The sequence below is a fragment of the Zosterops lateralis genome (genome assembly GCF_965231275.1).
Source record: "Zosterops lateralis genome assembly, chromosome: 1".
Classification (NCBI taxonomy): Eukaryota; Metazoa; Chordata; class Aves; order Passeriformes; family Zosteropidae; genus Zosterops; species Zosterops lateralis.
Window position 1 is genome coordinate 148,624,711 of NC_139762.1, and position 26,534 is coordinate 148,651,244.

General features: G+C 44.2%; 1 protein-coding gene across 4 annotated transcripts in view; it reads left to right on the plus strand.

The window, feature by feature from the left end:
* The window catches only part of ZHX2 (zinc fingers and homeoboxes 2), a 74,637-nt gene that overhangs the window by 22,695 nt on the left and 25,408 nt on the right, over positions 1–26,534 (plus strand). For 2 of the 4 annotated variants that reach the window (XM_083864570.1, XM_083864571.1), the window contains exon 2: positions 9,508–9,569. The gene's annotated coding sequence lies outside the window, so the exon portion shown is untranslated. Of the gene's footprint in view, positions 1–8,957; positions 9,570–26,534 lie in introns of those variants that run through there. The other 2 variants (XM_083864573.1, XM_083864572.1) reach the window with 2 other exon arrangements.

Below are 26,534 nucleotides of genomic sequence, written 5' to 3' on the forward strand. Positions count from 1 at the left end.
GGAAGGGAGGAATTAATGCTAAAATGTGTCTGAGTGGTTTTGATGTGTTTGTTTCACGTTAGCTTTCTTAGATGTTGTCAGCTGTTGTTAAATTTTGTACACCTAACAACAAAGATGGTATTAATGATATTAATGAAAATACACACAGTATGGGAAGAGGGCATTTACTGAATTTAGAAGTTGATCCAGATGCCTCTTCACTGTTAGATGGATTTTATTATAAAAAAATCAGCCTTTCTGATTTGGCATCACCCAACAAAACCAGTCCTTGACTCAGATGGATGTTTGACTTAAGTTCAGATGTTCTCTTCTTTTTTTTCTTTTTAAACTAAAAAAACCCTTAACTTTAAAAAAATGATACAGTATTTCCAGAATCAATAGAATAGCTGACCCAGATAAAAGTGCGCAAAAATTGGTTTCATGCCCTAGAACTTTTCCTGCATGCTTTTTGATGCAATGTAACTGATCCTTCAAAAAGGAGGTAACATACAGTGATCTCAGTAGCTTTGAAGAATTGTTCTGGAAGAATAACAAGGAGTACTGGAGAAAGGAGTGTGCACTTGTCTGGTTTTCTCCCCGTCATTAAATATATCATGAGACGGAAGAGATTCAGTGTCGTGTTGCTGGTTATGTGGAAGGAGAAGATAAATTTTGTATGAAATCTGGTTTTGTCTGATTTTTAAAAGGTGAAAGTGCATTTCTACTGAACAGTCTTCACAGCAGGATGTGAATTGCACTTTATCTCCTTGGTTCAAACCCGCTTTTGCTGCAGTGAGTGGCAAAGGTGTATCCAAGTAGTAGCAGGATTCTCTCTCAGATATGTAATTGTATCCTGGATCCTGAGTGGGGTAGAAAGCTGTAAAAAGTATCTGCTGGTCCAGATGTATTCCAGTAGAATCATAGAATCATGGAATGTTTTGGGTTGAAAGGGACCTTAAAGATCATCTCATTCAACCTTTCCTGCTGCGGGCAGGGACAGTTCTCACTAGATCAGGCTGCTGAGAGCCCTTCAAACACTTCCCAGGATGGGGCATCCACAGCTTCCCTGAGCAACCTGTGACAGTGTCTCACCACCCTCACAGTATATAATTTCTTCATAGTATTTGATCAAAACCTATTCGCCTTCAGTTTGAACCCATTCTCCCTTGTCCTGACACTGCATGCCCTTGTAAATATTCTTGACCCATCTTCCCTGTAAGTTCTCTTCAGGCACTGGAAGGCTGCAATTAGGTCACCCTGAAGCCTTCTCTTCTCCAGGCTGAACAATTCCAGTTCTCATCCTTTCCTTGTAGAGGAGGTGCTCTATCCTTCTTAGCTTCTTTGTGACATCCTCTGGACTTGCTCCAACAGGTTGATGTCCTTCCTGTGTCGAGGGCCCCAGAGCTGGACACAGCACTGCAGGTGTGGTCTCACCAGAGCAGAGTGGAATGGCAGAATCACTCCCCTCACCCTGCTGCCCACAGGGCTTTTGATGCAGCTGAGGATGTTTGGCTTTCTGGGCTGCAAATACACGTTGCTGGAACATGTCCAGTTTCTCATCCAGCAGCACCCCCATGTCTCAGCAGGGCTGCTCTTGTTCTGTTCATCCCCCAGCCTGGATTGATACCAGGATTGATACCTTGATGCAGATGTAGCACCTTGCACTTGGTCTTGTTAAACCTCATGAGATTCCCATGGACCCACTTCTCAAAGTAAGGCAGATCCAAACTTTAATTTTATTCCAGAACAGCTCTTAGATCTGGAGGAATCATGCATTCAGTGGACCTCTGTTGCCTTGGTTTCCAATAACATCCCAGGCTGTTCAGGGCTGTGTACCCAGACACATAACAAATTAGTGTTCAATACAGACATCAGTGCAGTTAAGGCGATAAATTGATAGGATAAGTTTGTGGGACAGCAAGACTGACAGACTGTAGAAGAGTTTCATTCCATCCCTTTGTATTCTTGGCCCTAAAAGTTAAAGTCTAGCTGGAGGGGAAGGATGGGCCCAAAGTTACTGATTCTTAACAGAATAAGCAGACGCGTTGCCCAGACTGTGTTGTCTGTCCCCAGGATAGGGAGAAAAGGCCACAAAAGCAACTGCTTTGTGGGGATTTCCACAACTCTTCCCAGTCCTTGGGGTCAGTCCTTTTTTTAAGGTCTCAGTGTATGCAGACTTTCCCCTTTTGGCTCCATTTACTGGAGCGTAGGGAGAATGAAGAGACAGGGCTGGGGCTGTGCAGCTGAGAGAATTGCAGCGGGCAGGAACATGCCCTGGGAGATGCTCCCGTCAAATAGGAGCTCCAGGAGTTTGCAGTGAGGAGAGCAGCTGAAGCTCAGGACCAAACAGGAATGTGTAGCAACATATAAGGTACTCTGGGCAACCTTTCCTACGGTCTGTGATTACTGGTAGCTGACCCAGGTACCTCTCACTGAACTTTCCAGGTATAGGGATGTGGATGCTCCTGTTGAAAACAGGAGGACACAATAACACCTACCAGTGCTGGTTTTCATGAGCAAATGAGGCACAAACACAATTATTTGAGAGGAGCAAAGTGATATTTTGCTTTATGTTTTATATCCTGTGCTCATTTTGTTTCTTGCACCACTTTTGCACTGATGGCTGCTGTGTTCAGCAGGAATTTGTGAACACATTTGCTTACAGCCAAAAGTAGGAATGGTCTAAACAGCCAGAAAAGGGAAACCCCTTCCTCTTGTATTTATTTTTATGGCAGTAAAATGTAGTCACTGTCTGGTCTTGATCAGTCTTGGTTTTTTCACTTTTGTTTGTTTTTTTCTTCTTTTCAGCTTGAGGGTTGAGGGAAACAAAAGAGGGAATGAATAAAGTGCAAGGGAAAAGAGTGATTGCTGCTGGGCTCTGTCATGTGGTGAGGAAATCAGGCTGAAACTGGAGAGACCAGGCCAGACCTAACAGTCATACTGGGAGGCCTTGAATTGTGTGACTCTGACAGTGGATCTGAACAGTGACAATAGCTGGTGATGTTTCTGGCTGCAGTCTAGCATCCTCCATATGTGAAGTTGTGCTGATGGATTGCTGCTCACAACACTTTTGCCCGCCTCTCTGCTTTTACAGGCAGCCTTGAATGATGACCCCTGTCCTTCCCAAATTGGCACATCCATTTAGACCACATCCATGGGGACTGATGTGTGGCAGTATGTTTTTCTGTTGTGTTCGCTTCAGTTCGCTCTTTGGTTTTTCCTCCTCTTTAACATTTAACAAGCTGTTGTTATGAGCTTGGGTATTTGGTGGGTAGTGGAAGGAGTGTGTGATTTTTGGCTCTGTCCACTGTGTAAAAATTCCACCATGTATCTCCATCAAATTTGTATGACACCTGGATGGATCTGAACACAGGGATTACAGGCTTGGGGAAGAGTGGAAGGTTGCCCAGAGGAAAAGGACTTGGTTGACTGACAATGGCTGAACATGAGCCAGTTTGTGCCCAGGTGGCAAAAAAGGCTGGTGGCATCCTGGCCTGTATCACAACCAGTGTGGCCAGCAGGACCAGGGCAGTGATTGCTCCCTGTACTCAGCACTGCTGAGGCCACACCTCAAATCCTGTGTCCAGTTCTGGGCCCTTCAACTTGAAGAAAGACACTGAGGCACTGGGGGTTGTCTACAGGAGGGCAGCAGAGCTGGGGAAAGGTCTGGAGCACAAGTCAGATGAGGAGCAGCTGAAGGAGCTGGGGGTGTTTAGCCTGGAGGAGTCCCAGGGGATACATTATCCCTCTCTAGAGCTCCCTGAAAGGAGGCTGTAGCCTGGTGGTGTTTGGAACTCTTCTCCCGGGTGACAAGTGACAGGATGAGAGGAAATGGCCTCAAGTTGCACCAGGGGAGATTTAGACTGGATATTAGCAAACAGTTTTTCACAGAAAGGGTGGTCAGGCACTGAAACAGGCTGCCCAGTGAAGTCACCATCCCTGGAGGTATTTAAAAGATATGTAGATGTGGTACTTAGGGAAGTGGTCAACTTGGCATAAAGGTTCTTTCCAACATAAGTGATTCTGTAACTATATAAGGGGACATCCCATGGTGTTGAAAATTAATTAGCAGGTTAACAGTCCACAGCTTGGTTGTTTAAAAAGAAAAGTTATTGCTGTATATATGTTGGGCAGAAAAAGTGTCCAACAACAGTGCAGCAACCACTGTGCTGGAGAACAATTCTCATTCATGGCCCTGGCAGAGGAGGGGTCCAACACCTGTTTTCCAACACCTTTATTACTATGGGCATGTAGATGACTAACCAGAGGGTGACAGTCTGAAATGCAAGGGTTAAGAGGAATAATGTGAAATAGCTTAACCTTACTGAAAGCCAAATAAATAAATAAACAATGAACTTTTTCTTAGCTGGAACCCTATAGGACATCACTTTCTCTCTCTGGCTGAATTTTCTTATGTGATCAAACGTTCTTCTCCTTGCTCTAAACCCCTTGCTGCCAATTTAAAATAGTACAAGACTGAGATATCTCACCCTTCAAGAAAACACTTTGATTTGTTGAAGGAAGTTAGGGACAGTTAAGGAGATAGGAAAGAAAGTAATATACCTTTATCTGTGATGACATCTGCAACTGGGGGATGTGTTGAAGAGTAAATATAATCCACTTTGAGCAATGCTTTCCCATTCTCTTTCATTCGGGTTCAGTGCTCTGGTTCCAAATGAACTAGACCTAATGTTGGAAAGTGAGGTGCAGAAAGGCTGTAGGACCTCAGTGAAGAAGTGGATGGTCATCTCCCCATGCTAGGGCTGTGGGGTTAATGCTGTTGTGCATTTGCAAATTTTTCAAGAGAGCACTGGGATGAGAAGTGGCAGGATCACACCATCTGTCTGTCTGTCCAGTGCCAGGGAAGCCAGGCTAGAACCCTCACCAGCCCCTCTCTCACCTTGTAGCCAAGGCCAACTGCAGCTTCTACCAGCAGACACATCACTTCTTACCAGCTCCAAGTAAAACTATGGATGGGCACAACCTGAGTGCCCCAGGAGCTGGAGCAGTCCCCAGGGGTGGCACTCAGGTGAAGGTGGCCTCCATGGCTGCCCAGGCTGCCTGCCTCAGCCATCCACACTTCCCTGCAGGATCACACTCCTGCTTCTCCCTAGAAGCCAACCTGGCACAGAGCACATTTTCTGAAATCTTCTAAATCTCAAAGAGGGGAGGAATAGTTTCTGGGACAGTGCTGCACAGTGAAAATGTGTGTAAAACAATGAAAATTTTCCTTTTTTTTTTTTTTTTTTTTTTTTTTTTTTTTTTTTAAGACAGCTAATTTGGTTTTTGTTTTGTATCTTATTTACTCCTTATTTTGTTATTTTCTCTTTGCTTATTTTTATGCTTTTTAATATTTTCCAAAGCAGCTGGTAATACCAAGAAGGCATTGCAAAGAGGGGTTTGGTCTATTCCTGCAGTTTATAGAAACTTTCCTGGAGGAAGCTAAAGCTGTCAGCTTCTGCTCACACATCCCTGAAAATTTTGCAGCATGGATAAGGACCTTGTGTGAGTGGTTGTCACACAAATTAAGTGGAATGATGGCTCTTGGCAGGGGCTTCCTGCTCTGTGTTTTCCAGGTCAGCACCAGTGGTTTTCTGGGGGAACAGCAGCTGCTCTGGGGTGGAAATAGCCCTCTCTTTTTAAGCTTTGTTCAAAAGGCTGGAGAAGGACATTTGGGTGCTGAGTGGTACAAGGATAAGACCTCTGTGGATGGAGTGCTGTGGGAGATACCCCATGGTCTGTCCAAGCATCACCATTCACACAGTGTCTTTGCACTTACTCAGAGACTTCAGAGCACTGTGGGAGTTTTAGTGGCTTTTTCACTGACTGTTTAGGGTTTAGATGTAAACTTTCAGTTGTATTTTGTTTGTTGTAGGGATGGGGGCAGGAATGGGTTAATTTTAATAGCTTTATGAGACGGTGTTGAAGGCAAGGATGCTCATGAGCATGTTAGTCCAAGATGCTGTGGTCTGCCAGGTTTGGTGAATGTTTCACAAGCACTGGACCAGCAGCCAGGAGCTGTTGAGGCTCTTGAGATCTGTTGGGATAACTGCGATTTTCAGTGTGTGGAGACAGACTACTTTCAAGAACATTTGTATCTGCTAATCATGCTGTAATAACAGTCTGCAGTTGAGAAGCTGCAAACCCCCCATTTCCAACACAGCTGTGCATATTAAATTCAATAGAAGGCATTGCTAGTCTGCTGTTAGAAGTAATTCAGATCGCTAAGGTGGTAATTTTGATCAGGGTGTTTTTTAGGGAAATATAGGTGTAAGCTACACTGAAAAGTTAATAAATGCCTAGTATGATACAAACACCAGGGAGTGAGGAGCAGGGACATGGTGGGTGGCTGCCAGTGCCCCACCCAGTATCCTGGGCATGTTGGCTTAGTGAAGGAAGCTTTTCCCCACTTATTGCCTGTACCACCAGTTTGGGGCATTGGGGCAGTCAGCTGGGAGTCCCAATTTGATGGATCAATTGCTGTGGGGGAGCACCAAAGCTGGTGGAGCTGTAGAGTTGGCATGACCTGCACGACCTGGGGTTGCTTTCAGCATCAGACCACAGGATTTAACCCACCAAACTGGCATCTTCAGGAAAAGAAGTGGAGAAGAGTATGGGCTTTATTTTCCTTCATCTCAAGTGCAGCTTGGGAAAGCAAGGGCTTTCAGGGCTTCCAATTCAGTTTCTCTCTGTAAAATACGCTTTTGCAAAAATTGATAATTTCTGCAGGTTGAGAGAATCTCAAAGGGACTTTTCCGTCAAGCATCTGAAAAGCACCATTATTTCTCTTTACTGTTGTAACAGCAGCTCGAGATTTACCTTTTAGCTCTCTGGAGATATCTCGACAGTCTCTTTCTTGTAAAAAACTCCATGGTGAATAAAGCAAAATAATCCCATTTTCAGGTGGTTCGTGCTGTAGTGTTTGGGTTGCAGAAACCATGTGGAGTGCTGGTGTTTATAAAGTATGTAAAAGCCTTTTTGTTTATTTTGTTTTGTTTTGCTCTGAGATGTTGTTTTGGAAAGAATCTAGAATGATGAAGCAGCTGGTGGCTTAGTCTCCTGCTCAGTGTGCAGAGAATGAAGATTGGCTGGGATAGCTGGAGTTACTCACTGCATGCTGTGGGCCACATAAACACACAAACAGGCAATTCCTGTCAACCAGGAGGGTGTGTGGTAACTCAAGAAGCCCCATTTTAACTGTTCTGTAGGTGTACTCACCATGACACCACCTGGGAGCCAGCAGATACAGATCTCCCCAGCTCTTGTCCATTACTCTGCGGGTGTTGGTGTGGCACAGCTCATGTGGGTGAAATGATGATGTCTATATGAATGCCTGCTGTGCAGAGGGGAGGTCTGGCCTGAACTTGCCTGATCCCAGCGTTGTGATGCATTTCAGGGAAGTGGTGTTTTCATGGCAAGGAAAGCTGCTTCTCCTGCCTTGTGCTGCCTTGGAATAAGCACGTCCCCATGGGAGGCTGTTCAAGAGCTGCCTACAGAGGGATGCTCAAGACAAACACAGCCAAGAGTTTTCAATAGTAATTACCTACCTGTTGAAAAAAGCTGATGTTTCTATAAGAAACATGTTTGTGACTCCTTCATTTCACTGTTTCCTAACTCCAAGCATTCAAGAGCAGTAGCAGATCTCCCAGAACTGTGAAATAGTTTGAAAGATCTGAAATATGTATGTGTGTATATATATACACACATATATTACCAACTTGTTTCTGAGCTGTTATATTAAACCCAATCATATTCTCATAGCCACAAGGGGCAGAAACTTTTTGCATACTTTCTGAAGAGGATTGTGCAGTATGATTACCACAGCAAGGGATTGGATGCAGTAACCCTGAAGGTTTCTTTCTGCTTTATGTTTCCAAAAGTGGAGAGGATCCTTGCAGAAGCTTCGCCAGCTGAGTCTTTAGGAGAAGTACCAAAAATTGTGAAGGTCATTATACAGTCCCAAGAAGCAACAGCACCACACACATATGTATTTATTTCACTTAACATTCTAAGCAGAGGTTTGAGATTAGGGAAGGACGGGGCTGTGTTGCACTTTATGTGATTTTGTTGTTTTTAGAAGCATTTTATTCATAGGTTTGGATTTAGTTCTGTTGGCAAATCGTAGGGTCACTTTTGTGTGTTGGACACAGCACTGAAAAAACAGGATTTCAGATAGCAGTTTTAATAAAATATAACTGGACTAAACCCATTAAATACAGAAACAGCTTCATCCTAAGCCTACCATGTGAGAATGGAGAATTTGACCCAAAAGAGGGAGGAAGAGCAGCAGAAGGTGGCCTGCTGGGTCCCAAAGTGTTGGAGGTATAAATAGCACAAAATCTGTGGCTATCCCATGTGTTTTATTTCTCTTCTACAATTCAGTGCAGCTAGCATTTTTTTGCCTTACTCTTAGATGGAGCAAAGCGGGAAGCAGTTTCCCTTTTATCTGTGAATAAACATGCAGCTTTTTCTAGCCTAAGCTCTTAAAATATGGTTATGGTTGTGTAATAGCTTCTGGCTTCCCAGCTCCTCCAGTAGCCAGTGTGCTCTTTCAGGAAATCAAGTCATATCTTCCTTTCAAAAGATCCAAAAAAATATCAACCTAACCTGCTGAGAAGCAGCAAAAGACTCCAAGTGATTTCTTTTGGGTTTGTCAGCCAACCTTCCTCAGGCCAGATAACAGGAGTCTGGAGTTTCAAACCCAAATGCTTCAGCTTGAGCTGAAAGTGCAGGTTGTGCTCACAGTCCTGCTGAAGCAATCAATAAGCTTCTGCCTCTTTTCCTGGGGGGCTTGTGGGGTGGTTTTCTGTTTGTATTTCTTTTACTCAGAGCATTCCCTTGGCTGTTTATTATCTCTTTAGCCATTTTTGCAGACCTGCAGGCACAGTGTTTTTTAGCTGTGTATACAGCCACTGCCAAAGGGGAATACTTTTCTGTTCAGTTTGGCTCTTGCAGCTGCTGAAGCTAAACATTTCTCTCCTGGATTTTTAGGGAAAAAGAAAAAAAAATAAAAAAAATGAGGAAAGCCAGCTTTAGCTTTGGGAGACAGCAGGTGAGTCCCTTTAAGGAGGAGAAGGACAATTTTGATGGCATTTTGTAGAAGTTCCCAATAGCCAAAGAGTTTGTTCTGGAACATGGCAGCTGCAGCAGATGTTTTGTGGGTATTTCCAGTGCAAACTACAGTGGAGGTATCTTAGGACATCAGTGTGAGCACTCTCCACTGTCTGCTAGGCCTAAGAAATGTGGATTTTTTTTTTTTTCCCCAAGAGGCTCCCATGGTTCATCATGTTACTGTAAAAGGGCTGGAGGACCAAATCCTTGAAATTTCTTGTTAGTGATGGTAAATGGAAAAGGGAATTGCTGGAATTCCTGCTGGCATTCCTGGTGCTGATAAAAAAAAACCTGAAATTATCCATCATAAAGGGGAAGGTATGGCTGCTATTTTCTTCTCTTTTTTTTTTTAATTTTTATTTACTTCTGTTTTATTTTTCTCTACTGACTTACATGGAATTTTTTCCACTTTTGTAGGTATCAGAAGTACTGCTTGCCTTCCAAGAGATTCCCAGGATGTAAGAAATCAAGTGCTGTGAGTGAGTAGCTTTTTCTTTCTGTTTTCCTTTATGTGAGAAATCCAAGCTTGCCCAAATAGAAGGATAATCTTCTAGTTTTTTTCTTTTAAAGACATTTCAAGAAATGTTTACAACAGGCAAATCCAGTCTTTTGGAACGAGTTGAGTGCCTTTGGCACCTCCTTGCAACCCACAAAATAAAGTCAGTTGTATTACCACATAGGCTGAATGATTATCTCAATACAGATATAAACCACATGAATGCATTTAACTGAGAATATGGTCAGCAGAATGTACCATTAGCACCAGCTGAAGCTTGTTTCCAAGTGCTACCAGCTGTGGAAAGACAGAATCTTGCTGAAGAGCTGAGGCATTCCTTGGGAAGTGAACTTGCATCTTTTGCAAGGGAAAAAGAGCATAGATGGGCCCTGAGGTTGTTTTTGTGTGTATGGACAACACCCCAGCCTTGTCATCACAATAGAAACTATCCAATATTTGGCTCTTCCCTAACAGATAAAATAGCTTTGAAGGAAGTTTTATATCACAGGTGACACCTGCACACTTGCTTTAAAGCAGCTTAGCTAGGAGCTTCTATATATTTAAAAAAAACCCAAACAAACCAAAAATATCCCTGAAAATATATATTTGAAGAGGAGCTGCCCTACCACCTTTTCCTATCTATTGCTAAAGTGTGTGGGCTGGGATTTCCCAGCAGCTGTGGCTAGTCTGTAGCTCTCCAGGTGAGCCAGCCAGTGCTGTTCTAAGGGAACCTCAGGAAGTGCTGGTTGGAGCCTTTGGCTGTGTGCCTGGAACAGTGTGAGCTCCTAAGGCAGCTTCTCTGCTCTGAGGCTGGATAACAGGGCTAAAATTTGGATGCTGTTGCTATGGGCTTTGTTGCTTTCTGTAAGTAAATTTTATTAGCAGAGGGGTTGAATAAGGGGGGTTTTTTTGAGGATTTTGTAATCAGCTCAACTCCTGTCCTGTTTTTACCCTGTTCTGTGATGATGGCAATCTGTGGTTACTTGGACATCAGCAGAGTTTTGTTTCTATTTTCTTTTCAGTAGCTTAAGCCTGTTTTCTGTTATAACAGCAAAAATCTGTTTGGGCTAGGGTGGAATAAAACCCCAGATTGAAATCAGCCTGAAAAAGAAAGGGCTAGTTTTGTTAAAGGAGAAAAACCAAGTCCAGCCATGTTTGGTTAAGGTGTGGTAAAAATTCCCTAATAAACACCTATCAAGCATTCAGGAACTGGTAAGAAAAAACCTGAATCCTTCTTTCAGCCTTTTGTGGAGGATAATGGCAATGAGTGAAGTTACTGGTGAAAAAAAGGGATGTGAAATGATGATAGTGTTTTGTATTGATCTCCCTCAGTAAGGTCCATGGTTCATATTCTTCCTTTGAATCACAAATGTTTTCTTCTAACTCCTTGGTGTTTAGACTGTCACACAAGACCTGCTAATTGAGCTGTAGGCCTTATTTGTTGTGAGTCACTTACAAGGCATTGCACAGGGTGGGCTCTGGTCTCTGGTTTTTACAGCTGTGTTGGCCTCAGAGTGATGAATAGATAACAATTTAAGTGAAGAAAATTCAGCAGAAGTATGCCATGTGTTAATACTGTGTCTCTCAAAGTACATCCATGTCCTAGAAAAGTTCTTTGCTCATCTTAAAACCAAAATTGTTTGTTTTTCTGTTAGGTAGGCAGTGTTGAAATCCGGGAAACATTTTTTCAGGACCTAATGACTCTGCATCCCAATGCACCCCTGTGGTGGTTGATTCCACAATGGGCTTGGAGACCTTCTCCTGCTCTTCAAAGGAGGACTTGTTGGTCACACATAGATGTTGTCTGTCTCATTAAATCAAAGTAAAACAGCGGTGCTGATACAGGCATGTAATCCACAGGTGCTGCTGATATATTATAGCTGTGTTAAGAGGATGAGGAATAAAGCCAAGAGTAGCCTCCTTGGAAGCTCCCCAGGCAACTCGTGTATGGTCTCAGATGGCTCTGAAATTACTGCAGCAAGATACAGTCACAGCTCAGCAGTGAAAGGAGACTGGAAGTTCCCATTTACCTGAGGGTGTTGGTTTGGGAAGCTCCTGCCACTTCCAGTGTACCTGGGGACATTTATGAGCAAGCTGTGAGTGGTGGTTGCTTTACCTATTGGGCTTTAATTCCCCATCCCTTTGTAAGGCAGCATCTCTGTCCTGCTGTTTAAAAGCAATGCCCACTTTATTATGGGCAGAATGCACCTGATGGAGTTTTGTTCTCTGCAAGGCAGAGCCATCTCTTGGTGGGGAACCAAGCCCTGGGAGGAGGCAGAGGAGGGGTTCCTTCAGGTTGTGTGTGTGCTTGGGGAGAAGCATCCTCAGCTGGTACATGGCTGTGTGTCTGCTCTCCCACCCCAGGATGTTCTGTGTCAGGACAGGTTGGAGAGATGGCTGTGGATCACAGGATGCCCAGGGCAGGCTGCAGTGTTGGACTGCAAAGGCACAGCAAGTCTGGTAGGGGGCAGGAAGGACAGAGAAACTGTCCTTTGGGTAAAGGTAGCTTGGAAAAATTAACTCACTTATGTCAAGGCTTCTGGATGTATAACTTAAAAAAAAAAAACAACTTACTGCAGTAAACTGTTCTCTTATCAGATGAGATTTAGATGGATTTGGGGTTATTTTTGTTTCTTGGAGCTTGAGCAGTGAATTTGCAAACATTTTCTGCAGAGTAAATGACAACAGTGTGTCTTAGGGATGCCAGAACTAGGTATAGAAACGGCTTTGCCAAATGTAACAGTGGTGCTGCCTCCTTGCTCTTACGTGGGGCAAGAGATTGGGCTCTAGCTGTGGCAGTCCTGAAACTGTCACTTGTACTTGTCACCAACAAAGCCACCTGTCCAAACGGTGCACTCCTCACAAAATCAACACTCATTCCCCCAGTGCTTGATGAGGAGACTATCTGGAAATTTTGGACAGACTGTTTTATTTTAAAAAAGGGAGAAATATTATAACTGAAGGATAAAGATGTGGAGGAGAAATTGGTTGAAGAGCAAGAGAAATTTAGTCAAGAGAGATGAGGCTTAGCCAAAAGCTGCCATTACAGTTCCAAGATCAAAAGGGGTGAGAGAATTTCATTCCTGTAACTGCTAATCTGCAGTTCATATCACAGCCCAGGGTAGGTTGTCCCAAGAGTTGAGTGCTGCCTGGGCTTTAGTGAGAGTGGGATTCCTTCTGCCTGGCTCTCCAGCAGCCCCAGTGTGGTGGTTCTTTGGGATCTTGCTCCATTCTTCTTATTTTTGATACTGTCTCTTCTTCCTTTTCTTTTCCATTAAGTATGATGTCACAAATGACATCAGTCCAATAACTGCTTGTGGTTGTCATAGCCACAGTCTGTGACACCCAAACAAAGCAGCAGGAAACCGAAGCTGGCATACAGATGCTGTAATATTCATCACATTCCTTTCGGTTAATAACTGCCTGGTTAGGTATTTATTTTCGTTGGGAAAAAAAGGAGGAAAGGGGCTTAAAAGCAAAAAATTGAGTCACTGAGGAGGAGGAAGGTGGTTTCCAACTCCATCTGACCAGTGTAGCTGCACTTCTCCCTCCCAGTACTCTTCCCCTGAGTTAATACTGCTCTGGCCTCAACTGTTCAACTCCTTTCTGCAATTGTTCCCATCACTTTGGACCATGTGGTGATACTCCTCGTGGATGAGGCAATGGGAGACATTCCACTGCCTCTGACACGAGCTGTATCCCCAGGGCAAAGCCTCCCAAAGGTTGGCAGTGAGGACCAGCAGCAGCCACATGTCAGGCAGTTTTAACTGCTGGATGGCTGAGGCGGTGGTTGTTGTAGTGCATGGATAGAGTATAGAAGGGTTTTTTCGTATTTTGGGGGCATCAGATGTGATGGGGGAGTGGTTGTCTGCCTTTCTTTGTGTATTGAATCTGTTAAATAAGCTTTTCTGATTGAGCAGTAGAGCTTGTTTGTCCCTGCAAGATTCAATCACTCCTTCAGTTTTGCACAGTTGGCCTAGTAGTAGGAAGGTGCTTGCTACAAAAAATAATTCCAATAATGAAAAAAAAATTAATTAAATAAATTACAGAAATAGATGTGGTATGAGCACTGCATTTGCAAGACAAGCACTTGGAGGCAGGTGGTTGGGGCTTGGTGGGAAGGAGCCACCTCAGCCCCTCACTGCTGCAGGCATGGGGGGAGCTCTGTCTGTGTAACCCTCACCACAACTCCCCCTTGCCCAGTGCCACCCCCCTTTGTGCCCCCCCACAGGGACCTGCTGACCCTGGGGACTCCAGCGTGGCTTCCCCAAAATATTTGGGCATGTGATTCCTGGGCTGAGTCCAGGTAATTCCCCAGTTCTGCTTTGCTGGGAGCAGGCAGCCAGCACACAGAGAGCAGAGTCCAGCTCTGGATTCAGGCATTCGGTGGCTCCTGCTGGTGCTTGCAGGGAGGTGCTCATTATATAATAGCTGCTGGTTGATTAATATGCTGTGAGTCAGAAGTGCCAGGGTATTTTAGCTTTCTCTAGTTGCTATGGAAACGTTATTTTAACAAATAGCTTTTTAATATTTAATTAAAACTCAGCTTTTGGCAAGCTGGAGTAAGAACTATTACAATTACTACTACAAAGGGTTAGTAGCAGTGAAGTGTATTCCAGAGCCACATTTTTTTTGGGTTCAGCCTGTGTCATGTGTCCCCCACTCTGATCTATCAGCTTCAAAAAATTAAAAAAAAACCCCACAAAAAAACAAGTAAAAAATCACTAATTTTTCGTTGTGAGAAACGTATTCTTGTTCCTAAGACACAAAGCAAATGTAATGCAAATCTGCAGTTACTCTTCACAATTGAAGGTTGTCACTTCTTTCAATGTACAGTGCCAAGGCAGCCCTGTAAGGATGAAGCAGTGTGATAGCATTTATTAATTGCTGCTGTGTCACTGGTGTTCCTTCTTTTACCTCTGCCTCCTGAATGAGATCATTCCTGTTTTGTTTGCTTCGTGTTCCCTCTGTGTCAGGTTGGATGCTTTTCCTCGCCAGCTTGTGGAGGAGGCTGGTGCTGTGTCCGGATCAGGCTCTGGACTGATTCCTAGTCTTTTTTTAGGTGAGCTCCTCTGCTCCCTGGTACCAAATAATTCTGCAACAGAGATAAATGAACAGAGAACTCAGTCTCCAGAGAAAAATAAATATTTAACAGCTCTTTGTAAATAATCTTTATTTATAGAACAGTCTCAGGTTCTATCATGCTTGGTAAATGGGGATGCTTTTTATGCAAGACTTCTGCCTTGAGGGACTCAGTGGATGCTTAATGTCGTCTGTGATATAATAATGAAATAAATGTGTCGCTCTCATGGGATTCCCTTCCAGCCCCTATTTCCTGTGATTAACTTCAGTATTGCACACTTCTTCTCTCTTCACATCACATTCCTTAATATTGTACTGAAACCTTATTTGGAAGGTAACACCTTTATTTCCTGTGGGGAGGGGAAGGGTGTTGAGGGTTTTGAGTTATGCAGATGGGTCTGAGGCTCTGTGTATCTCCATCATGTCTCAGTGTGGTGACTGCCAAGACCCAGGGATTCATGAGCTCAGCCTCTCACTCTCAGAGTGTCTGGGATGGTGCTGTTATCCCGTTTTATAAATGAGTGAAAGTAAACCTGGGGAGATGGACTGGGATGTGTTTCAGCCCAGCTGCTGTAAGTTAAGCAGTTATTCTACAGTAGTTAAGTACTTCCAGCATCAGTTGAAAGACTGCACCATTTCCAGAGATGTTTCACCCTGCTTTAGGACAAATGTTTGAGGCAGGTCACAGGCATAGCCCTCAGAATTGTCTATCTCTCCCAATTTAACTCTGAGCCATAAACTAGATGGGGAAAACGTAGACAAGAGGAATGCCACCCTGACAAAGATGACCTACACAATTTCTGTAGGTGGTCCATAACAGTGTTCTGGGCCACAGGATGACCTTGCTCATCACACTGCTCTGGTCACAGTGTCAGGTGCCCCTTCCATAGCAGCACAGTTAATCTCTGCTACACATTGCTCACAGCTGGGCATCTGGGATTTAAGAACTTGGAAGGATATGCAAAACCAGTCCCCAGGCATGTAAATTGAGGTGCTAAAGATTTGTCTAAACCATTTTAGCAAGCCAGGAAGAGAATTAAGGCTTTCCTTCCTATTTACACTGAAGGTGTGTTGTCATGATCAAAATTAGGGTGATAATATTACTGCTGCAGTAATACAGCAAGTAGTATTGGTGTATGAGGCAGTTGTTTAAAATATCCTTCTGAGTTGCATCCCATACTTCTTGCTAAGTTCTTTGATGCCTTTTTAAACTTCTCTGCTGGCTCATGACAACCTGATGAAATCCAAAGGTGATCCCAGGATGTGGCAGGAGCTGTGATGGAAGCAGCGTCTCTGGGTGGACAGTGACAGCCACAGAGCAGCACATGCTTGCAGCCACCTGTTTCAGCTGCTGCTTCCTGAGAGGTCTGGGAAGGAATCTTCTTATTTTCTACCACCAAGGACCTGATACACTGCAAAAAAAATTTGTTAGTGTTTTCATAGCAAACATGGATCTCCGTGGGGCTTGCAAGGCAGCAGCCAGGACAGGCTTTGCAGTGGGATGGTGGGAGGTCCTGCCATGCTGCAGGGGCAGCACAGGGTGGGGACAGGCAGTGGCTGTTGTGGGGGAAGCTGACAAGCAGTTGGATGAAGGTGGCAATACTGGTGGAATGGAGGGGGTGACTACTGCTGTGTTAGCAGATATGATCAGGCTACCTCAGAGGGACAAGGGGGGCTGAGAGGTTTGACCCAAATGCCCCTAAAGGGAACTTGTGAAACTCTTCTTTGGGAGGAGGTGGAAAGGGTTTGATTGATGGTGACTGGCACGAGTAGAGGTCTGAGCAGTGATGCTTTTGAATATCAAAAGGGAGTGGGTTAAATAGCTGAAATGGGAATTGTTGTGAGAAGGTACAGAAATAACATTTCTACATGAAATTTTCATTATATGGTGCAATTTTGCAAAGAATACAGAGAAACGTTTTGCAGAATAACAATCCTGCTTGAGCTACATGCTGAGAGAAATGCCCCTAGCTTATGGGTGAGAGAGATGTGGCTGATAGTGAAAATACTGACAGTACAGCAGATGGGGGAGTGGGGAAGGTCAGGACAGCTCTGCTGCCCCTGCCCCTGAGCAGAGGTGAGCAGTGGGCTGTTGGGGAGAGGTGGCTGTGCCATCTGTGTGGTGGAGCAGACCTGGTGCTGAGTGATTTGGGCGAGTCCCTGATGCATAATGCTCCTGAGTGCTGTGATGGGTGGCTGGTCTGGAAAGCTGTTCCCAAGGAGGGAAATCAGGATTATCAGGAGAGGAAAAAGTAGAAGATGGGAGCCTGCATTTCTGTTTGGGTAGATGTGAGCGGGAGTTGTATTGGAAAAGCTGAAATGTGATTTATAAGGGGAAATAAACACTCCACAGTGAACATAGACTGCTGTGAGAGAGTTTACCTGTCAGGTTCTCAGCTCAGCATCAACTACTCAGCCTCCCTGTATGAGTGTAATGTGCTATACAGATTTTCAATTTACAGTAATTTGGGACTTGCATGTAGTCTGGAGAGGTATGACATGCACTCAGGCATGTCTGAGTTTCCCTCCCCTGAGGATAAGGGTGGATCCCAGCTGCAGAAAGCCCTGTGTGGGAGCAAAGGGCACATCTTGCCCAAGCAAGTGCTCAGAGATACTGCAGGAACAAGGACTCACCAAAAAGGAAGCCCAAGGCTCATGGGGTTTTGTTTTGGGGTTTTTTATATGGTTTGGGATCCGTGTACACACCTTGCATTGTAAGTCTGTGATCTGTCACAGATCCCCATGTAACCAAACATGGGGTCTTCTCCACTCACTTAAACCCTCCACTTAGAGCTAAACCAGGCTTTGCTAGCTTTCCTCTTCACCGGTGCCAGTGGATTTAAAAGGTACACTGCTACTTCCATGTCTGCCTGATAAACAAGAACATCAAAGGATAGAACAGAGTTCAGTAAATTGAAAGGAGAGAGATTGGAAGTGACAAAAATTGCAATGAACTTTCCTGGAGCTTTCCATCTCCACCTGTTCCAGACCATTCCTTTTTTTTTTTTTTTTTTTTTTTTTTTTTGCTACCATCAGTAGTTTTTGGTAGTGTTGTTTTCTCAGTGGCTGCTTGCTCATGAAGATGTCTGTTGGCAATCAGGAGCCTGATGTCTTGAAAGCAGGAGCACTTGGACCTGTGAATCTGCTTGTGTACTGGAGAATGTGCTCCTGTCTCCTGTGTTCATGCAGCAAATGCAGCAGGGGTATTGCATGCTTTGCATCACCAAAAGTTTCACACATGAAACAACTGTGATATTTGTATGGGTGATTTGTGCTTAGCCCCAATTTCCCTGTTAGTGGCATTAGGGTAGAGCATCCCATAGGCACTGAGCACAGTGGTGGTCTCTGAGTTGACTCGGGTTTCATTGTCAGCATTAGTTATGACTCAGGTATAAACAATCTGGCACGTTTCCTGTCTGCAGTTCTCCAAGTACACTCTTCTGCTTGCGTGCCTCAGACCAGACTATCAGTGTGTTTAGCACGCTCTGAAATGCAGCCAGGCTTGCAACAGATGGATCAAACCCCACAGTGCTTGGGGCAGCTGCATTTCAGGTGCTGCTGTGAGTGTGTGTAGGGAAGGGTGAGGAGGGGATGCAGTGCTCAGGAAGAGCACCTCCTACAGGAGGAGACTCAAGCTCTGGTAGGACAGGGAATGGCCTTGCGTTTATTATCTTTGTTCTTAATATTGGATTAAAATGTGTTTTACGTTACTTATATGTGTAATTGTATCTAGTGAGTATATATTCGCTGTTATATACTATGTGAATGCAAAGAGGAACTGAGGGGTTTTTTTAGCTCTCCTATAAAGCATTCATTGGATTCCCATCTTGATATGACCTTGCTCTCCCATTCGGTAAATTTTCCCATCTGACCTTCCAGGATTTGCTTTGGCAGTTGTATCCACAGCACCTGAGCTGGGACCAAAGCCCTTTCACCATGGGTGGTTCCAGTGAGCTGAGGGATGTCCTGCTTGCCTCCCTACACTCAGACAGTCAGACCAGGCTTGCTTACCTGCTCAACCCAGGCTTTCCCATTGCAGAGTCTCAGATATCTGGATTCTTAAAATAATCGTGCTGCAATAACAGAATTACGGTTTGAACTGGTGCCTCCAGAGATGGGACCTCAAACAAAGGAATCCTTGGGCTTTTACATCCCCTAAGTCCATGTGCATGAAAGTCTGGGCTCTTCCTGCTGAGTTTTTGGCTCCTGCTGTGTCTCTGAGTATCGGGTCACCTGGCTGAATGGGGTCCTCTGTGCCCTTTGTTGTGCAAAGGGGTCGGTGCCAGCTCTTGCCTCTGGCTTCCTCCACCTGCAGCTCAAATCTGCAGCTCCACTGAATGTATTCCTCAACATCTCCAATGGTTCAACCTTCCATAAAAGAGCCCTCTGAGTGGCCATGGACAGGCCATTCCTCTGATACTGGAGGAGTGCAGAGAAGAAGCAGCTTTCTTTTTTGATCTTGCTACTGCTGGAGTCAGTAGCGAAATTTCAGAGGACTTCAATAAGCCAGGATCAGCCCTCTAAAAATACTCCCAAGGCACTAGGGAAAGCACTTGTGCGTAGGTGAGAGGCAGCCCTTATGTGCCTGTGGGGTGGAGGGGAACACACCCTTATTAATAAGTGTTGCTTCTTTATGAATACATTTCTTTTGTTGCATGTTATCAAAAGGAAAGACATTTCTGCAGCGGTGGCATAGCATGTAGGGCTGTCTGTGGCAGCAGTAAGTTTTGATCTGTTACTATAAAAACTCTGCCACTTTTTTGTAAGAGAAGATCCAAAAGCACCTTCCTCTGCTGCCTGAAAATCTGAAGGGCACATTTTGTGTGTGTCATGAGGATCTCTGAGCATCTCTTTCCGGCTGAGTCTGGATGAGTAATTGTGTTATTTGGACAAACTCCTGATGCATACATTTAGCCTTGTGCTAGCCCTGGCTGCCAAAGGTGACAGTCAAATCAGAGGTACACCCCATGTGTTAAAAGCAGTGTAAAACTTCCAGAGGCTGCTGTAACTTGCATCACCTTTGGGGATTCCTCAGAGTGGTTTTGAGCATAGGAAGGAGACAAGGTAGGCTGGGGGTCAGGTTTGCATCCCCTGGCATGTGATATGATATGCCACCCTGGTGGTGGTGTTGGCAAGCATGAGGGGATGTTGTGCTCATCTCCTTTCCCAGCAGAGAACAGCCTTAGTGTGTACTTTAAGCCTGAAGCTAACCAGGAAAAAAACCCCTGTGCTCAGCCCCTGAGATGGCCCCAGCAGTGCTCTGCAGTTGTGATATATCTGGTACACAATAAGCTGTGCACTCAGGGACAGGATAAATGGAGAGAAGGGAGATGGTGACCTCCAAAAAGCTGCAGTGGTGGCAGAGGGGAAGGAAGCAGTGATTTAGCTGCTCTTGGTAGGGAGGTAAGTGACTCCAGGAAGCATTTAAATAGCAAAACAAGTAGAAGGTGTCTTGAGGGTTTCATAAGCTAGTTGCAAAAGTACTAAACATTAAAAAAAATCTCATTTTTAAGGGTGGAGAGTTTCAAGGCTGCATCTCTCAGTAGCATCCCAGGGTTATGAGAGGCATGTAGTCATTCCAGTGTTTTAGTTTACTTCGGGCTCATGGAGGCTTGGTTTCATTCCCATCTAGCACCTCCCTCTTCTTGTGCATCCATGCTCTCCTTGCCCAAAGGTGCTGGGTCTGTAAGAGGAGGCTTATTGTGTCAGTGGCTGGGGCTTCCCACTTAGCAAATACTAAAAAAAAAAAAACAAAAAACCCCATGGCAACAAAGCAACTGGTAGGTATAGCTGGTGAATGACCCCTGCAAATCACAGTCCCTGCTTCTGACACCTGGCTTCTGCAACACATCACTTGCCTGCTAGCAAACACATAGCTATGTCTGTCAGCTACCTGAGGCTAGTCATAGATAAATGTCTGTTAACTGTAGCTTCTCCTCCTCAATCTATGTTCTGTGCTCTGGGATGTGCCAGGGGGATGGAGCACTGGGCTTAAATATTGTGTCGTCTTCCCTGGCTGCTGAAACACATCAGTAAATTTAGTGGTGGTAACATCACCATAATGAGCTCTGAGCAATGTGCAGCATCATCAGCACAATTCTACAATTTTCCAGAAGTTGTTCCTTACAAGGCCCCTTCTCAACATCTTGAGCACCAAGGTGGTGTTACACAAACTGGCTGCTGCCTGAATGTGTCCTTTAACACATGCTGCTTTTGTATTGATTTCAAATGCCAGAATTTTGCAAGAAATGAGATTTCAAAGGCATCTACTCTTGCCCCATGCAGTGTATGTTTGTAGCCTCAGCTGGTCCTGGTGTAGTGTCCACTCAGGTGAAGGCTCCTGGGCTGTGTACTGAATGTGCTCACATTTTGTGTCATCTCCATGACTGTGGAGCAGTCTCCTTCCAGGAGAAAATGCCCTCTTCTGTGCAGCCTTAGGGTTGCTGTTGGTTTGCTTTCCAGAGGACTCTAGCAGCATTAAGCCTGACAGCACTCCATGCCTCTGCTCTTCCTCAAACACTCAGCCTTGAGAACTCTGAAAGCCAGGACAACCCTGGGTCACCTCACAGGAAACAGAGATGTTCAAAGAGTTCATGTAATTAGCTGCAATTTCCTTTTTAGATACTCCCAAATCTGCTTGAGCCAAGGAACCAGCTGTCCTGTTTGCTGGCTAGGGCATTCTGTAAAGATCTCACTGTGTGTCCTGGGGCTTTCCCTGGTTCTTCCTGCTGGTGGGAGCCTCAGCTGGGATGGCAGCACAGACCCAGATAATGTTGGGGATTTGAGTACAGAACACAAAGGAAAATTAGGTTGTGTCTGCTTTACAAAGGCTGGGTTTTACTCCAGGCAATTGAAAGCTGGGGTGGGAGGGCTTTGTATTCCTGTGAGGTTTGTTTTTTTGGGTTTTTTTTGGGGTGGTTTGTTTGTTGGTTTGTTTGTTTGTTTGTTTTACTTGATCAAAAAGGTGGCTGACAATGTGGCTAGATCCATGCATGCTGCCAGTCTGTGTGGGTTGCTGGAGGTGCCTGGTGTTCCTCTGCTGTTCCTTATCCCCTTCTCCAGGACCCTCCTCATCAGAGGCTGGGTGCCACATTGCTCTATGCATCTTCAGCACAGCAGTGATATCCCCAAAGTGAGCTGCGTTTCATTGGAAGTCCAGGAGAGTTCTCCCTATGCAAGGCTGGGTGTCATTCTGGTGGATGCTACTTGCTCTTTGCCCTCTGCAAAGGGTGCAAACACACTCAGCTCATTGCCTGAAGGGTTTGAGCAAAATCTGTCTGGCTGCATGAGTTGAAATTTGTTCAGTTGAACCCTAAAACAAATTTGCCTGCATGGGGTCATTGTCAGAGACAGTAATGCTTGGTGTTGCTTGTTGCTCCTGAGCCACCAATTATAGAACATTTAGCTTGCTGCTCAAAATTGCTATCTTTACTGTAGTGTTAGCAGAGTTTGGAAGTATATTGACTGGTGAAGACAGCAATATCTAACACCTCTTTTTTTTACCTTCAAAGCAATTTACATCTAATAGCCCTCCTGAATCCCACGTTAGCAGAGACATGGTGTGTAAACTCTTTGGGACAAGGAGTGGGGCTTGTTTGGGTTTGTAGCAGTGACATTGTGATTGGAGAAAAACTGTTGATCTGTGTAAACCTTCTTGCCATAGAAATCCTGCCTAGGAAACATACAGAGAAATGACTTTGCATGAATAACTCAAAAATGCTGGAGAAGGTATTAGGATTGGGATGATTTAGTGCAGTCCAGCTGTATCTTCTCTTTCTCTAATTTATGTAAAGCAGTTTTATCTGTCTTGTGGGGGGGTAGTGTGTTCTTTTCTTGTTTAAAGTTCCAGAAATCTACATGGGAGATACTAAAATTGGATGAGTACTGTGTGAAGGCATTTCTGAGTTAAGTTGTAACCTGAAGCATAAGAAGAAGATTTTCTTAATTTGTTGTATTAGCAAATTGTATTTGAACCAGTGTTGCATGTCATAAATATATGGTGAATCACATCTGACAGATGTGCCAAAAAGAGTCTGAGATAATGTGACCAAAATGTCACGCAGTAACGATATTCACATAAGAGAGTAATTTCCTGGAATGTAATCCTCAGGGACTGTAAAATTAAATTTGAAAATGTATCCCCATGTCTATCTTGCCCCTTGTACAAGTAAAACCACTGGAAATTGTTAACTCCTTGGTGGTTCTTACAGCAGCTTGTGAAGCTTCTCATTGGGTCTCTTTCCTACCCCAGCTTCACATGCCAAGGGCAAAGTGAATCCCTGTTCCCTCCATTGTAGCACGTTGTACTGCACATGATGGAGGTTCCCCATAGAGATCTGGATGTTTTCTGCTTTGTTCTTCAAGTCTGTCAGATGCTTTTCAGGTTTCCTGAAACAGTGACCGTTTGGGGTAATGCCATTGCTGCATATCAATGGGCAGAAGAGGAGTCTGGGCTTGTTTTGGGTTTAATTAGGATATGTGCAACTAGAAGGCATTGCATGTAGTTAAGTGTGTAGGGAACTGGTGCTGGCAGTAGTGGTGGTGTTCTCCAGGGATCTTTTACACCTTTAGAGAATGTATAAATCTAATTACGGCAACCTCTCCTAAAAGTGTGTGGTAATTAAACTTAAGAGATTACTGAGGTTGTAGGGTATGGCTTTCTGAGTTAACTTCCAAACCTGTCTCTAATCTGTGTTTTAAACATTGACTTCAGCTTCTAACTAATCTTCTTTAACTTTCACTAGTCAAGCAGCTAACTAGGAACTCTTGCAGGCTCCAGTTAGTTTGCGTGGTCCTTATTGAATTAGATTGGAAAAGCACTATGGAATTTGAAAGAAAAGCAGAATGTGGAATCATAATCTTTCCTTTTTATGTAGACTTTTTGAAGGAGGAAGACTGTGATGTCTTTATCTACAAAAATACAGGAAAAGTGTTTTATCATTGCTGCCTTGACCAGGATTCTGAGTTGAGGTTGGGCTGAAAACTGGGCAGAAGTGAGGGTCATTGCAGTTCCTGTGCATTTGGCATGGCCTGGAGTCCCTGATCAGGGTTCTGCTGGTAAAGACAAGGGGCTCCTGCCCGGTGGGATTCAACAGCAGCAAGGCTGCCCTTTTAAGCTAAACTCAGAAGGACTTCAGGAGGCTGAGGAAAAAATTATTTCTTCTTCATGCTCCTCTTCCCTTCCTCTCCAAGCCCTTGCAGCCCTTTGTTGCTGATGATTTCTCTCTCTCTTCTAAGCAACCCCAAAATCAGTAGATGTGCAACCCAACACCTGCTGTTTTCATCATCTGCCTACAAATTACCCTTTCCCTCAGGAAAACCCATCAAAATATCCATGTATATACACACACACAAAACAAACTTAGAGTCCCACCAGGATAAATGCTGTATTAAAATCACACATGTAGTATCATCAGAACTGTTTTAAGCAGGGCAGATGGAAAATGCCCTGCTGACCTAATGCCCATTAAAAAAAAAAATTCTGTACCTAGTGTCAATGGGCTGCTTTCTTCTTTCTCTTTTTTTCTTATCATTTCTATGCTTTCTCTTCACAAGAAGTTCAGTGCTGCATTAAAGAGATTACAGGTTCTTTTCATCTTACCTCTTTTTCCCCCCAATTTTACTTCTTCCCAGCAAGCCTCAGGGGTTTTTTGGTTTGGGGTTTTTTTGCCTTTTTTTTTTTCTTTTTTTCTTTTAAAGCAATTGATTTATAGCTCTCCCACCTGCTGGGAAAGATTGACCTGCTACTGAGCATCTTCAGACAGCCCCTCTTATGAGTCACTTGGGACTGAAAGCAAGCAGAGGGCCAGGTTGAAAGGTGTTTCTTTCCTGATGCTATTTACACTCCAAGGAAATAGCAATGGCATGTGCTGGTTCTGTATAGCTCGATACACATTGTGTGCATGTGTACCTGCATCTTGAAATGGGGCTGTCCGAGGAGAAAAGACTTTTTTTTTTCTCCACCAGCACCCTCTTGATTTCTCCAAATCTGAATGAAATCTGAGTGCATTTTTTTTTATTCACTCTTTTTCTCATACTGTGCTTTTGGTGAATTCTTGCCATGCAGTTTTGTTCTCACAAGTTTCAGGCTGTGCATTGTTTCCTCTGAAACATGAGGTGTGGGTTCCATCTGGAAACATTTCAGTGGGTCCATGTAATTTGTGGTTCTCTTCCTTTGCTGCCTTGGTCTCTGAGTGCCTGTCTGTGGCAGGGGACATGAGAAGAGCAGCAGTGCTCAGCCACCATGCAAGGAGTGAATGAGGAAGGATGCATTTCACCTCACTTCTGTTCAGTGCAAACTTGATGGACCATGGAGGCTCTTTTATTGTTCAGCATCTAAAGCCTGGAAAGATATTTCAGGGCAATCTGGACAGGGTTGCCTTTGGTTTTTTTCCCCTTCAGTTGCTGCCATCTTGATACCAACACTAAATTGTTTCGCCTTCAAAGGAACAAACCTGACGTGCCAGGATGGTTGTTCTTCATCCTTTCTGAAGGATGAATCAGCCAGCACTGAATTTCCTCAGACACATCTTCTGCTTTCATGTGTTGATCTGAAAACACTGACCTCAGCAGCTGGGCTGATTTATTCCACAAAAGGAGGAAAATCTGTCTATTCTTGTTTGAATTCAGTCTTAAAAGAATAAGATCCAGAATTAAAAGCAAATGATGAGGAAAAAAAAAATTCAGGCCCTTTTAAAATTTGCTTTCATATACGTCATATTAGGGCTATTTTCCCATTTGCTCATGCAACAGCTAAGGCCAAGTTCCATGAACGTTGCCCTTGAAGTCTTTTAGTTAGTGTCACCTTTCATCATCAGGGAACAGCCAGAGATGCCAGGTTTGAACCTTGGCGAGTGACAAAAGAGACCAATAAAGATTTACACACTGCCCTGAAGATGAATCAAATGTGGGGTGACCCATCCTGTCTCGTTTCTCCTGTCCCTTCTTGTCTGGGGGTGGTTTGCATGCAATTAACTGATGTAAACTGCCAGGATTTGGAGAGGAGGGGGCTGAAAGCCGATTTCAGCAGCCGGATCCAATTTCTCAGCAGTGTTGTGTACAATTGGGCTGTGTTTCATCATATTCACTTTATTAAAATAAGTGTTACAAGAGGACTGCTCAGTGACCGAGTGAGGATTTTCCATTGCAAGGCTCTGCAGTCTTTTCCTCCTTCCTGGCTCTCTTTCCTCCTCTTGCAGTACTGCACATGGGATAACTTTGCTTTAGAAATGATCTTTTTTTTTCAAAAAAAGGCAACAGAGACCCATGACCTGCATGAGCTGGGTGGGATTTTAAGAATTTTTTATTTGTTCCTTTTTTCTCCCCTCTGATTCTTACCCTTTAATTTACTGTTGTGAGTCCACAACAGGACATAGCAGGGAAACAGAATGAATTGGGTCATGTACAGCCCAATGCCCCTCCAAGCCCTTCTCTGCAGGGACTGCCTCTCTGGAGCATTTCTAGAGACCACACAAGCCAGGAACTGTGTGAACAATTTGTCTGGTTTCTTATGCCTAAGCTTCCTTCAGTCTGTGAAGGGTAGAGAAGACAAAAGGTGTTGGAGGAGAAGCAGATCACTTCCACAAGGCAAAGAAATCATAAAGAGAAGAGGAACTTTGGGGGAGAAAATACAAAAGTAGTTCAATATTTATTTTTTTTCTTGAGCTCCTCTTTCAGATGAGAAGCATGCAGTAAGTCTTGACCTAGTTCCCTGAATATCACAAAAGTCTTGAGGTAGGAATTGCTTCAGGAAATATTCATGGGTGAGTGTTTCCCTGCCAGAAGGCAGCTGATCTGCTGGAAATGAAGCTCTTCACATAAGTGTCTGTTTTGTCAATGCTTTTGTTGGGAAAGAGGTCTGAAAGCC